This window comes from Rhinolophus sinicus, linkage group LG05, assembly GCF_036562045.2.
Source record: "Rhinolophus sinicus isolate RSC01 linkage group LG05, ASM3656204v1, whole genome shotgun sequence".
In the NCBI taxonomy this organism is placed as follows: domain Eukaryota; kingdom Metazoa; phylum Chordata; class Mammalia; order Chiroptera; family Rhinolophidae; genus Rhinolophus; species Rhinolophus sinicus.
In genome coordinates this window covers 17,706,336-17,716,652 of record NC_133755.1, presented here as the reverse complement: position 1 = coordinate 17,716,652, position 10,317 = coordinate 17,706,336, and the positions used below count along the sequence as shown (strand labels likewise).

At 39.2% G+C, this 10,317-nt stretch overlaps 1 pseudogene; it reads left to right on the top strand.

The window, feature by feature from the left end:
- Window positions 1–9,112: 9,112 nt before the first annotated feature.
- Window positions 9,113–10,092, top strand: LOC109449233 (glyceraldehyde-3-phosphate dehydrogenase; annotated as a pseudogene).
- The last annotated feature ends 225 nt before the right edge of the window (window positions 10,093–10,317 follow it).

Genomic DNA, 10,317 nt, shown 5'->3' with positions numbered 1-10,317 from the left:
TAAGGGGAAATGGTAAAAAGATCCAATTCTCCATATAAATAATTCAAATTCCATAACAGAGATGCTCCTTCATTTCTAACTCAGTAAATTTCACGCAGCATTTTAAAAGTGCCATTTAATGATTATGAAGGTGGCGTCTAATGGAGAGACCTGGACTCAAATACTGGGTTCATCCATTTAATTTCCTTAAGCTTTCGTTTTTTTCATCTATTAAGTGTGGATATCATAGGATTGTTTAAAGATTCAAAATCACATTTCACGAAAAGACATGCATTCCTTAAATGACATTTATTGTGATGCTTATTGTATTTTTCAGAGCACTTTTCAGGTGCTACCTGATTTTATACTTTGGGAGATAAGTACATCCCATATCATTTCCATTTTTAATGGACAAAGTAACTGGATTGCTTGGCTAGTGAGTAGTTGAGGCAGAGCTAGAACCAAGTCAATTACCAGTATCCCACCCAAGCTATATCTCTGTTGCCATGGTAGCAGTCTTATTTTGGATAGGGTGTTCACACAGGTGACAGAGTATCTCCTGAGACGGCAGTCCAGAGAACAACAAGGCACTAAATTGGGTGCTATTATGTCATCATTCTTGAACCTTCCTATGTCAGTGGCTTTCAAACATTGACTGAGACCTACAGTAAGAATGTATTTCACACCATGATCCAGTACACTCATACACTGCATTATGTTACTAAAACATTTCTTGAAAAAGTACCTCTGGGCATAGTTACTGTTTTCTGAGCTCTTCCTCTTCTGTTCCTTTCCGGGATAATTCAGTGCTAAAGCCATTGTGTAAAGCAGAGCAAGGGAGGCATTCACGTTGGGGCTCTGGTGTGGATGTCAGAGCTCAAGTGAAACGAGAGAGGCCATGCATGGAGGGATGCCCTGTTTGGATGTCACAGCCTGAGCAGGACAAGGAGAGCACAGGGGCGCTTGCACGGGGTGTGAGAGCTCTCGCTGGACAAGGAGCATGTCCATTTGGGTTGGCAGTCTTATGTGGGCTTGGAGCGTGACAGGTGTCCCCACAGGAAAAAAGGCTTGATGTGGGTTGTCAGCTAGAGTGGCGTGAAGAGGGGGTCCTTGCATGGAATCAGTCTGACGTGGGGCGTCAGTCTGAGCAGCATGAGGGGGGCATCCACAAGGGTGGGGTGACTTGGCATGGGTCTTCAGAGCCTGTGTGTGTGTGTCTTGTGTGTGTCCCACAAGGAGAAGCAGCCCAAACAGAACGAAGAAGGCGCCTGCATGTGTGAGCCGCCAACTTGGGCTGTTAGAGCCTTGAGTACAGTGAGGAGGGCACCTCCAATGCCTGGCCCACAAACCTCTGTAGGAGGAAGATCTGTGGTCAGGTGGGAGACCAAGTAGGCTGAGGAGGGCATACGAGTATGTGCAAGAGACAGTGATGGGGCTTTGACTACATACAGAGGATTAATCAAATATATTAAGGATAATGTGAGCCATGATTCGCACTATTGGAGAAGGGTGTTAGATGCATGGAAAGGGAGAAAGCAAGAATGAGCCTGTAGTGGTGAGTTGGAATAGGAGATACTGGCATGCGTTCCTGGTTTTCAACAGATCTGTATAGATGTAGAAATAGGGATGGAAGTAGCTCTGTCCACGGAAGGTTTAGGAGCAGTAGCAACCCAATAGCAATAAAGGCTTGGTGCAGGATCTTGGATTCTAAGTATCGTTCTCCACTAAACAACAACAACAAAACAAAACAAAAACCCCCACAGGGCTTCTTGGAAACATAGTTGATTCTAGGCCTAGGACATCTCGTGCCTGAAACAAAGAACTATTCAAGGAATGTTAAGATCATATCAAAAGAACATAGAAGCTAGTTTGAAGGGACTCCAACTGGTCAACTCTGGTACAATCTGAACACCAAATAATTGGAATGGATTATAATCCATTGAATGAAAAAAGGAAATCATGAGTTTCTGCTGATGAAAGTAGTAAGTTGGAATTTCGATGAGGAATGGTATATTTACATAGTTTCAGACACTTCCCTCTGCACAGAATACTTATTAATTAAAAGGGAAAAAGAATAAGTTTGTAGTGGAGAAGCCTGGTCGGCACCATCTTAATTAAGTGATCAAAATGAACCTCTGTAACAGGACAATTCAGTGGTGCATTGTCTGATAAGATACAATGGGAAGAACATAATTACTTCTGTGATACTAGGTCAAAGATGTAACCTGAATATAATCACACACAAAAATCAGACAAAATAAAATTAAGAGACATTCTATAAAATAACTGGCTTGCAATCTTGACAGAGATTGCAAGGAGAATTGCTTTAGAGCCAAACAGAGCAGTGGGAAAAAAAGAATCTCTGGAAAATCACAGATCAGATCTCATGTGGATTTGCAGTCCAATTTCACATTGTTCAACAAGTCAAAATTTGGGACTTTGAAAAGAATAATAAAATTCACCAACTCTGGCAAAAAAATGATCAAGAAAAAAGAGAAAACACAAGTAATCAATTCCAGAAATTAAAAGGGTATATAAATACAGATATTGTATATACTAAAATGATAAAAATTATGAACAATTTTAGGCTAATAAATTTGAAACTTTAGATATTATGGACAAATTACTAGAAAAGTATCATTAAAATAGACAGGGAAATGATGGAATATCTGAATAGTCCTATTCCCATTAAAGAAATAGAAATAGTAGTAAAAAAATCTTACCATGAGGAAAATCCCTCACCCACATTGAGTTCTCATCTTTCAAGGAATAAATAATGCTAATTTTTAAAAAATGATTTCCAGAGTAAAGAAGAGGAAACTGTCCTGAATGCATTTGCTAGATACCAGTGACTAGCATTTAAAGTTTGAAATTTTAAATGTGTCTTTTATAGTGGGATCCATCTAATACCAAAACCAGACAGAGACAGCATAAGAAGAAAAGAGTATAGGTCAATCTTAATCACGAACATAGATGCAAAACTCAAAAAATAGTAGTGAACAGAATCCAGCAATGTATCTTAAAAAAGATAATATATCCTCACCAACCTATTGAGTTTATTTCAGACATGAGAGATTGTTTAACAATAGAAACCCAAATAGTATAGTCCTCAACATTAATAGATTAAAGCAAAAATCTCACTATCATCTCAATAGGTGCAGAAAAAGTGTTTTGTAAAGGTGAACATTCATTTATGAGCAAAAATAGCTATAGAAGGACTTCCCTAACCTATGATTAAGAGTATCTATAGAAAAATTCTACAGCAAAACTTTTAAAACTATAATCAAAGTCAAAGGTAAAATAATTTAATTATTTTAACTATAATCAAAGATTTTTTTTTAAAGGGAAAGGGGGGAATTTAACGTTGAAGTGTTGAAAAGCTTTCTCTTTGAGATCAGGAACAAGATAAGGATATCTGCTATTATAATCTAGTTAGAGCAGTCACAGAAAAGCTCAAAACAAAGGAAAAGAGTGGTGAATTTGACCATATTAAAATTTAAAACTTCTTTTCAATGAAAGACTACTAAGAGTAAAAAAGACAACATACAAAAAGTAGAGAAAATCTGTTTGCACCACATAAAATTGACTTAAAGAACTTGTGATGCAAAGACTGCCTAACAACCAACATGAAAAAAGACAAACCATCTGATTAAAACCAGGGAAAAGATTTGAATTGACATTTTACAAAAAAGGAAATGCATATGGCCTATAAACATGTGAAAAGGAATTCATTCTTGAAACCAGGGATATGCCAATTAAAACCAAAACAAGATACAATTACATACTTACCAGACTGGCCAAAACATTACTTCATGTACTATTTGGAGCCATTAACTTGGTTCATGCTGAAGTGGCTACAGTTTAACCCACCTTTGCTTTTGTACCATCAGTGCAAATGTCCACTAAAAAGGGCACGTTACATCTTATTATCATAGAAGAATATAGTTTTAACTTCAGCGATAAGGTCACTGATAAGATCCCAGGGACCCCCATGGGGTCATTGACCACACTGTGAGGCTCGTTGCCCTGAACCAGGAGATGTATAAGCATTTTCATAGCAACATAATTATCCAAACTGAAAATAACCCCAAAGTCCATAAAAGCTAGTGTTACATTCTTACAGGTTACATTTTTATGCAACAATGACAAAAAATTGTTACATTCTTATGCAGCAATGACAAAAAATTAACCACAGCCATATACAACAAGCCGAAATGTTGATCAAAAGAAAGTGAGTCTTTACACCTGAAACTAATAAAAACAATAAAAAATAAAAAAAGTGAGTCATAGAAGAAAACACTGAGTCCATTTGTTAAAGTTCAAAACAGAAAAAATTAAGCTCTATTGTTTACGGACCCATACAAAGGTGGTAAAACCATAAAGAAAAGAAAAGCCAGGAGCCTCTAGGGAAGAGGGTAGATGATGAGATCAGGGAGGGGCTTTGCCAGGACTAAGTTCTTCACTGGGTGGGAATATCATAAAGGTTCATTTTAAACGTTGTAAGTATGTTGATATGCTCTATGTCTATTTTGCAATACGTATTTTGAATCTACGAATATATGATAGTCATTGACATAGCTCTCATTTCTAATATATTAAGAAGAAAAGCAACATGCAATATGCCACCTTTTGCAGTAAAAATGATGAGGAAAAGAATACGTTAGTACTTGTGTATACACAAACTGTCTCTGGAAGGGTACAGAAGAAACTACCAATGATGAATGTGAGGGGAAAGGATGATAAGAAGATTGAGGTGGGGATGGGGGGGGTGTCGTCTCATCTCTACAATTTTTTACGCACTTTGATTTTGCACAATTCATGTATTACCATACTAATATATTTTTAAAAGTCCTCTACATCGGGAAGTTTAAAAAATACTTGAATATCACCTGTATGAAAGATAAATCAAACTGGAAATCTAAATCATTTAGAAATGTATTACAACTTCAGCATTATTACATAGCAAAAACTGTGGCTTTAGACCAACAGTCTTTTAAATGTTGAAAAATCTGATGGGCAAAGAAAGAACATCTCATTTAATTTGCTTTACTTGATTACTGTTGAGTTTGAGCACCTTTTTTTTCTTCTCTTCCTCCTCCTCCCTCTCCTCCCCCTTTTCCTCCTTCTTCTTCCTCTCCTTTTTCGCTTGGATTGTTCTGTGAATTTCCTTGTTATATCCTTTGTCAAGTAGTTGTTGTCGGAATGCGGTAGATATTCTGGATTTCTCCCGCTCTTTTCCTTTTCTTTTAACTTTTATTATGGTATTTCTTTCAACAGAAGTTTTAAATTTTTATGAGAACAAATCTCTCAGTTTTATTTTTATGGCATCTGGGTTTTGTATCTTGTTTAGGAAGGCATTCTCCACCCAAAAATGATTAAAAACATAGTTTAAAAGCTTTTAAAATATTTTAACTTTTCCACCTAATTGTTTAATTATTTGTACCATCTGTGTTTGGGGTGATGGGACAGGAGATTCAACCTAATGTTATTTTTCCCTTCGGTGGTTAACCAGTTATCTCTCATGGTTTATTGAAAAAGCCACTCTTTCCTCACAGATTTTAAATGTTGCCTCTATCGAAAGCTTCATTTGCACACATATGTGGATCAGTTCTGCATTTTATTCTGTTCCACTGATCTATTTGTCTATTTTTATCCTTTAGTTTTATATTACTAAATCTATTTGTGTTATGTTTATATAACTTTATCTATTTTTATGTTTACATTTTCATATACTGTAGGGTGAATTCCCACTCAATAATCTTTTCAGATTTTGGGGGTTACTAGTCAACATTTTCTCTTCCAGAAGAGAATAAGAATTCTTAAATTCCAGTTTAAAAATCCTGTTAAGATTTGGTTGGCATTGCGTTGAATTTATAGATTTGTTTGATTGTCCTGGATGACAATAGCATAGAAACTGCTTTTCCTGGATGCTGTCAGTGCCAGACCTGAGTGACTTTCCAGGCAGTCTCCTTTGTGAATCGTGTTGGACTCTGACAGGCAATTCCTAGGAGCCGTGGCTCTGTCTGAACTGTCTACATGGGTCCTCCATACCCAAAGCATGGATGGTGCTTATAGCGGACTCCTCTCCCTGTCTTTGGACAGGTGCTGTAACTAAAAAAGTGGCAAGCAGGCTCAGATGCAAAAAGCCCATTTGACTCACAATATTTCCATGCAGAAATACAGTAGTAATCCTAACACACCTCTACTTAACCACCTCAGCTTGAAAGATGCTCTCCATTTACTCTGCAAAATATACTGACCGATAACCAAAACCCATTAAAATCCCAGAGCTAGCAGGCGACTCTCTAAAGCAATCTACACACATGGCTCCCACAGGTTGCGCTGTATGCTTGCCAAAAATCAGTTGTGTTTTTTCTCAAACCTGAATTTACCATTTGCACTTTTATTGTAATTACACACAGTCACCTGGCTGTCAGGTGGGAGTAGAAGTCCAGGTTCCCTACGGAGCCCCTGCTGACATATGGGAAGGTCCAGCTTCCCACTAGGCCTCTGCTGACACATTCTGGCAGGGGGCAGGGGGAGAAGGGGTGCTCCTTACGTTGCCTCCAGTGACACTGGGGGAAGGGCTCTACTTTCTGACTCAGTGGATTGCCTATTCTGAACAGTTCATAGAAATGGAATCACACAATGTGTGGTCCTTTGTGACTGGCTTCTTTCACTTAGAATAATGTTTTCAAGGTTCATCCATGTTGTACCATGAATCAGTACTTCATTCCTTTTTATTGCTGAATAATATTCCATTTTGTGGATATACAATATTTTGTTTATCCATTCAACGACTGATGAACATTTGGGTTGTTATCACTTTTTGGCTATTACCGTGTTTCCCCAAAAATAAAACCTAGCCGGACAATCAGCTCTAATGCATCTTTTGGAGCAAAAATTAATATAAGACCTGGTATTATATTTATATTATATTACATTATATTATATTATATTATATTATATTATATTATATTAGACCTAGTCTTATATTATAGTAAAGTAAGACCGGATCTCATATTAATTTTTGCTCCAAAACACGCATTAGAGCTGATTGTCCAGCTAGGTCTTGTTTTCAGGGAAACAGGATATGAATAATGTTGCAATGAATGTTTATATACAAACTTTTATGTGGATATGTTTCCGTTTCTCTTGGTTATAGACCTAGAAGTGGTGCTGGGCCTTGTGTCATGTGATAACTCTGTGTTTAACCTCTTCTGCATCAGGAACTCACTTCGTAACCCCTACTTGCCCCAAAGCCATAAGGCTCTGCTGCATCCTTGCCAGCAAAATGGATGTTTTGCCCAAAGCCCATTTCCTCCTGTGGTCCATTTCTGATTTGGAGACTGGCATGGGTATAATTGATTAGTGGAGTTTCAGAGGAGGCTGGATAGTGACTTTCCCCACAAATATGAGGAGGGTTCCAAAGGAGCTGGCCAACCAGAAAACATGACAAAGGTCCAATATAGTGTCTATCAATAGGAGATTGGCTAACACGTTATGGCACATCCATGCTTTAGAATACTATGCAGCCCTTGAACAGAATAAGAGAGCTTAAAAAGCAATGATGGCAGAGGATATCCAAGGTATTATTAATATGCATTCTGTTCTACCATTTGTAGTTTAAAAGGAGCTGTACATATTTATATAATTGTCCATGTATTCAAATGTCGGGAAGGATACACAAAAAACTGATAACAATTGTTACTTCTAGAGAAGGAAAAAGCGGACAGGATGCAAGGAAGGCTTATTGGACTGAATTCTGTGTATGCCATGTGGACATATAATTTATTCAAAATATTTAAAAATAAAAATGTTTGCCATACATATACATTGTGGCTATTAAACATTTGGTAAATTTTATTCATTCTAGAATGTTTGGAAATATAACCAAGAGTGGGTATTATCTACATTGTGATCAAAAGTGACAGCACAGATGCCATTGATGCTAATGATATCTCAGGATCATCCAACCTCAACTTCTGGTCTAAAGGTTGCCCATCTCACACCCACAATTGTGAAACAGCATCCATCTGTTCCATAAAATTGGCCTGCCTGGCTAGCACTTCCCCAAGCATCCAGTTCAGATCTCTGAAGCTGTCAGTGACATTGAGAACACAGAGAACTGTTAATAAAAATAACTGTTCCATCCTAGGAAGCAAGAAACACTCACCCCACTCACCCCCCGACACACACACACACACACACACACACACACGCAATCTGTAGGCGAGTTTCTATGACTCTTCCATAGGAAGTTGAGAAAGACCCATGTGATACTACTGGGTCACTGATGTTATAATAAAATAATTTTGTTTATTTGGGTAGCATAAGGTTCTGTAGCAGAGACTGGGTCTATTAAAACCTGCTGAGTGAGATTTAAAATTCTTTCAGCTGAATCATTTAGGATGCTGCCAGCAGAATAAACAGAATGCCTAACTAAAAGAGGTTCAAACGGGAGGACATTCATTACTTCACAAAACAAGAAGTATGGAGAAGAGAATTCCAGAGCTGCCTACTTCAGAAATTTAACAATGTCAGAGCTCTGGGTCAATTTTTCTGACTTTCACATCATTTTTTCTCCACAATCACAAAATGACTTCTGCAGTTCCCAGCACCACATCTTCCATGAGATTATTTCAGGAAGCATGAAAGACTTCCCACATTGGTCTCTGTGTGGTTTTAACCAGGGAGAAAAATATCTCCTAGAAGCCCCCAGAAGATTTCTCCTCAAATGGAACTGTGTTATAGGCCTACCCCCAAGCCAATCACTGGCAAGGGGGAAAGGGATTACCATGTTTGGTTTAACCAATCATGGCTCATCCTCGGAACCTGGGGGGTAGTGTTGCCTATTCGTTGTTTGTCTGATATTCATTTTTAACTAGGTGTTCTATATTTTTATTTGTTAAATCTGACAACTCTACTCGGTGATACCCCCATCTTTCTTAAGTCCATTGCCAGCCCACACTTAAGAAACTCAGAGTTCCATTAGCAAGAAGAAGGAGATAGTGCCTAAAAGTAGTAATGAGCATTCTGCCTCATTGCTACACAAGATTTCCTGTAGCTTTCAATAAGAAAGTCCTGGTTTGGCTCCTCCCCATTTGACAGACAGCCATGTATTTGAGATGTGATGGTGAAGGTTGAAATAAATAGATTTGGCCATATTGGGCACCTGATCACCAGAGATGCTTTTAACTCTGGCAAAGTGGACATTGCTGCAATCAATAATCCCTTCATTGATGTGGTCTACATGCTCCAGTATGATTCCACCCATGGCAAGTTCAACGGCAGTCAAGGCTGAGAACAGGAAGTTGGTCATCACTGGAAAGCCTGTCTCCATCTTTTAGGAGTGAGATCCTGCTAACATCAAATGGAGTGATGCTGGTGCTGACTATATTACGGAGTCCACTGGTGTCTTCACTACCTTCGAGAAGGCTGGAGCTCACTTGAAGAGTAGAGTCAAACATTCATCTCTGCTGATGCCCCTGTGTTTGTGATGGGCATGAATCATGAGACGTATGATAACTTCCTCAAGATCATCAGCAATGCCTCTTGGTACCGCCAACTGCTTCGCTCCCCTGACCAAAGTCATCCATGATGACTTTGGCATCATGGAGGGACTCATGACCACAGACGACCATGCCATCACTCCATCCAGAAGACTGTGATGGCCCCTCTGAGAAGCTGTGGTAAGATGGCTGAGGGGCTGCTCAGAACATCATTCCTGCTCCTACTGGTACTGACAATGCTGTGGGCAAGGTCATCCCTGAGCTGAACGGGAAGCTCACTGGCATAGCTCTCTTCATCCCCACCCACAATGTATTAGTCATGGATTTGAAATGCCATCTTGAGAAAGCTGCCAAATATGATGGTATCAAGAATGTGGTGAAGCAGGCATCAAAGGGCTCCTTAAAGGGCACCCTGGGCTACACTGAGGACCAAATCGTCTCCTGCCACTTTAACAGTTACACCGACTCTTCCACCTTCGATGCTGAGGCTGGCGTTGCCCTCAATGACCACTCTGTCAAGCTCATTTCCTGTGATGACAATGAATTTGTCTACAGCAACAGGATGGTGGACCTTATGGTTCAGATGGCCTCCAAGGAGTAAGAGTTCCTGAGCCACCAGCCCCAGCGAGAATGCAAGAGGAAGAAAGAGGCCCTCAGCTACTGGAGAGTCCTTGCCCCAGCTCGACCTGTCCTCAATGCAGTTTCCATGCTAAACCCCTTGAAGGAGAGGGGCTTAGGGAGTCCTATCTTGTCATGTGCCATCAATAAAGTACACTACCCCACCCCTAAGAAAAAAGAAAATCTGGTTTACATGGGTTGGAAGGTC